The 5,000-nt window shown below is 32.4% G+C and overlaps 1 protein-coding gene and 1 long non-coding RNA gene across 2 annotated transcripts in view; one reads left to right on the top strand and one right to left on the bottom strand.

Annotated features, from left to right (window-relative positions):
• The window catches only part of LOC137636461 (uncharacterized), a 76,881-nt gene that overhangs the window by 2,287 nt on the left and 69,594 nt on the right, over positions 1-5,000 (top strand). The gene's annotated exons all lie outside the window — the stretch shown is intronic.
• Positions 1,065-3,374, bottom strand: LOC137636459 (uncharacterized). Its single transcript, XR_011043105.1, has 3 exons — positions 3,296-3,374; positions 2,409-2,606; positions 1,065-2,094 (listed from the first exon to the last, which is right to left on the bottom strand). It is a non-coding gene; the product is annotated as an uncharacterized lncRNA (long non-coding RNA).

The following is a 5,000-nucleotide window of genomic DNA, read 5'->3' as shown; positions in this document are numbered from 1 at the left end:
AAGTGTTTTAAATATCACACCATTCTTCAGTATATGTACCAAGGCAAAAATCTGAGTACTATAATAGTTATTCAATATAATAACTAGTTTCAGAACAAAAAAAAACTATTTTTACCATAAACTAGTTTCCATTTCCATCCATTGGGAAAATAAAAACCTCTATGGTCTTAACTGGTATGGAGTGCCATGCTCTCTCCCATTAGATAGCAACCACTTTCCTCCATCCAAGCCTTTATTTTTTCGATTCCAGTCAGTTTTTCAATGAGTGCACACATATCCAGGCCATATTTTACCATAACTGCCAAACGCTGCTCTTATTTCCCCATCATAAAATTTGACTGGTAATTTCCATAAAGCTAAGCTTAACGATTTTTAAACTAAAAGTTATTCACTAGAAGAGACTCTTCGCACCCTTCTCCCACTAAAGGGCTGCATGGGATTAAGGGCCATTTCTACCATCTAAGAGTCCACTGATGGCCAATGATCCTCTCTAACTCTTCATCAGGTTTGCTGAAAACATTTTCTAGAATAGTGAATGAAGTGTATATAAATATACAGATATATACTTACGTACATAAATGTATATAGTGTATTGTTACTCTTCTGGCCAATGATCCTCATAACTCTTCATCAGGTTTGCTGAAAACATTTTCTAGAAGAGTAGTGAATGAAGTGTATATAAATATACAGATATATACTTACGTACATAAATGTATATAGTGTATTTTTACTCTTCTGGTATAAATATACAGATATATACTTACGTACATAAATGTATATAGTGTATTGTTACTCTTCTGGCCAATGATCCTCTCTAACTCTTCATCAGGTTTGCTGAAAACATTTTCGAGAAGAGTAGTGAAAGAAGTGTATATAAATATACAGATATATACTTACGTACATAAATGTATATAGTGTATTTTTACTCTTCTGGTATAAATATACAGATATATACTTACGTACATAAATGTATATAGTGTATTGTTACTCTTCTGGTAACAATAATGACCAGAGAGACTGTCCTCTAATAGGATTTGGTACATAAAGGAGAGAAAAACCTGAAGTTTAACCATCTTTTTATTTGAAAAAAGAAATACTAAAACGAAACTAAACTAAACGATTAGAACAAAGTAACGTCAAAAATACTATTGAAACAAATTACAACCCAAGGAGCAAATTGTACCCCAGCACAATTGACAAACTAACAGTTCAAACAATCATAGTAAATTTTATGAGAATACATAATGTGGAACAATTAAGAACCCAGAGTTATCAATATTTCTTAACTTCCCTCAGGGGACAGCATTATGGATCCAAGTAATAAAATATGCAAGTATCTTTATACACCAAGAATTACATACGGAAACAATCTTAAGACATCTTTAATGTCTATCTGCAATAAAGTTAGATTTTTCATATGAAATATCCCAATGTTAAAGTGCTGTAGGTCACAGTTAGCCTTTAATTTTTTTTAGATTTTACTTGCAAAAGACAATGGATTAGTCAGAAAAACTTCATACAATGAAATAATTATTTATACATTAAATATATAAATTTAATTTTAAGAATATGATAGAAAGCCCAAACCTTCCCCACTATACTCTAGGAACAGAAGAGGCTTCAGTATTTTAAGAACTAAAAACTGGGCGAATTAAATAAATTTTTTAGTCAGCAGCAGAACTGTTCCTACACCCACATCATTATTATAATAAACAGCTTGTCGAATTCAGGTGCCTTCAACATACTTCAAAAAGGCTTTTGAAGCTAGGCACGTTGATAATCCCGTGTCCACTTCAGTCTAAGAGCTGATAATCTAGGTGCAGCAACTTCAGAGATGTTCGGACAGGCCCTCTGATTAATCCAGCCATACCAATAACACCATGCACTGCAGTCTTTATAGGAGTAGACAATTCTTAGTGGTATGTAACGTAAGCATCATTTGGTGTAATCATTCCGCTCCTAACATCATGAGCCAAGTTACAAGACATTTGGTAATTTTTTTGGAAGGTTGACCTTAAGGGGAAGAAACACTTCCATCGATATGCTTCATCCCGTACTTTTTGTGTGCAACAAAGGTCATCAATAACAAACTATCTGAAAAAGAAAAACGTTGAAAGGTCGCAACAGCATCTGTAATTTTAAAGGGAAGAACAGTATTGAAATAATACCTACAGATTACAGAAAGAAGCTTAGCAATTTCTGTCATGAATACTTAATATTGTCCTTTTAATATTAAAACTGGAATTTCCAACATCGATTATGTAAATAATTGACAAGCAATTTCTGTCATGAATTGCTAATGTTTGACAAAAGCAATATCTGTCATGAATACTTAATATAATCCTTTTAATATTAAAAAATGGAATTTCCAACATCGATTATGTAAGTAATACACAAAAACACTTAACTGGTTTTGGACGAGGATGCAGGGCGAGAAACAGGAGGTGTCACTGTTCTGCCAACTCATTCCCTATAAAAACTAGATAAAAGTTTCATAGCTTCAGTCTTTAAAGGTAATTGTATAGACTCCCTCCAATAGACTGGAATATTCCCAGGCTTCAATACCATGTGCGAAGCCACAGGCGAAGGTAGAGGTAGAGGTACATCTGAAATAAAATATCAAACTTAATAACAGCATACCTACCACGCTGGGGACCTTTTAAATGTATTAATCGTCCAAGATTAGAAGGTCAGAATTACAGTCAATCTACTATGGTAGTAAGAATTTAATTCCATCAAGTGGCAATGTTAAAACATTTTCACTGGAAATACTATCTTCGTAGAATTTAATTAGGAGATTCACAAACTAGTCTATGGTTTACAAAATCATCCAAGTGTGTAAAGTTATTTAAAATTCCTTTACATTATAAAACCTTAAGGTTTAATGAGATATCTCTTACAGTTGGTCAAACACTTCCTTTACTCAAGTATCAGTCTGGGCCGATTTAACATACTCGGCAAAGTTGTTAATCAAATGAGCATATTCAACACTATTTTGTTCCTTTCAAAAAGCCCGAAGATTACTTCAATAGTGTTCATTAATTAGCTTGTACTCCTTATAAGCAACCTAGAGGTTCTTGACCGGCATGGTTAAATAGTTAAGACGACTGGGTAATTCGACCCTAGCACTTCAGAGATACTGAACTAAAGGGTGTCACCATTCTCTGGGATAGAGAAAATTATATACAAATAAGCCATGTAAATACAAATACCAAAACACCACCTATCACAAACGAAAAACGCGAATACAATACAGTAATGCCATAAAATAAAATTTCTAGCAGGGGAAACTTACAAAATACTGCCGATCCTTAGAGAGTAATCCTTAACACTTCCACAGCACTAGTGAAGCTAAAGTTAATACAAATTCTAACTTCCAAAGAAGACTAAACTTCCCTCCAGCAAGGAGGGCTAAATACAAACAAAATCACAGTTCAAACAAGGATTACAGAGTAAATGCTATGAAAGTACAATTAAGAGGGAACTACACGAAAATGACAAAATAAATATTACTTGACATTATTAAGCTAGCATAATGTTATGTATATAATATATATATATATATATATATATATATATATATATATATATATATATATATATATATATATATATACATACATATATATATACACAGAATATCCAAACAGCTAAATTCCTTACATTTTTTCTATTTTTGCTGATCAGTTAAACGACCAACAGTGATTTGATTATGTCAAAATTTTGTCAATATATTTCATAACTGAATTTTAAAGGTTTAAGATTTTAGCTTCCCAATTTGCATGTCAAAACTCTTCAAGATAAAGGAATGAATTCTATCGTCAAAATGACAAACTCCATTTGTCTGAATATATTTTTCTATGACGTCATGGTTGTAAACAACATGGGAAATGGAAATTGCTACGAATTTTAAACTATTGCATTAATTAAGATCATTTAATGTTTATGAGACGACTTATAGTAACATTCAATAGGCGTAGATGAGCTAAACTTTATAAAGACACAAGCCTTTGATCATATAATTGTATCAGAGGTTGTGACAACCATTTCCATTTTCAGTTAGATTTACTCTTAAATGTGATTACAAGGTGTACAGGATAACACGAAAAATAACGGAAAATATAGGTTAGCCCAATTGTGAGACCATATATAAATCATTATTTCTCATTTCATTTGATTTCTCAAATTTTCTATCAATTTATGGTACATACGAAAGAGTAATGAACCCAAAAACTGAATGTTCCTTTAAAGGAACATGATAGAGCCATATGCAGTAGACATTGCCTTTATTTTCATTTCTATTGGATTACCTCAGGACCATATAGCATACCTAATGTCGTTTTATATAATGCCCAACAAGAACTTGGTTATATGATAAATAACCTAACCTGATAGTTCCCTAAAGACCTTAAAAAATACTAGATAGCCTTACCTAACCTAACCAAACCTAGGCTATCTTTAAATAGGATATTTTACCCACATATATTTATATAACTTAGCATACCTAACCTAACTAAACCTTGGCTACCTTAAAATAGGATATTTTTACCCAGATAAACTTATATAACTAAACATACCTAACCTAACTAAACCTAGGCTACCTTAAAATAGGATATTTTTACCCAGATAAACTTATATAACTAAGCATACCTAACCTAACTGAACCTAGGATACCTTAAGTGAAATAGGATATTATTATCTAATCAAGCATAGCCTTAGCTGAATACAGTAGCTTGAAGATGATAAGTTTTTACCCTACCTTATCTAGCCTAGCCTTGCTGGTTTTAGCGTAACTTAGGCTAGTCTAGCCTTGCTTACATGAGCCTAAATTTTATAACCTTATGTAATGTATAAAATAGCAAGGGCTTGAAATGGAAGAGAGTATGTAGAGCTTAGCCAGCAGTGCCTCCCTTTTATGGGGTGCCCATATTCATGCCCATTGTTGGTTTTCCTTATATTCTCCCAGCCTCTCTAGTGGTAAGAATCAGAGAAATATAAAA

Source organism: Palaemon carinicauda, unplaced genomic scaffold (assembly GCF_036898095.1).
Source record: "Palaemon carinicauda isolate YSFRI2023 unplaced genomic scaffold, ASM3689809v2 scaffold304, whole genome shotgun sequence".
NCBI classification, from domain to species: domain Eukaryota; kingdom Metazoa; phylum Arthropoda; class Malacostraca; order Decapoda; family Palaemonidae; genus Palaemon; species Palaemon carinicauda.
This window is presented reverse-complemented; position numbering and strand designations above follow the sequence as displayed.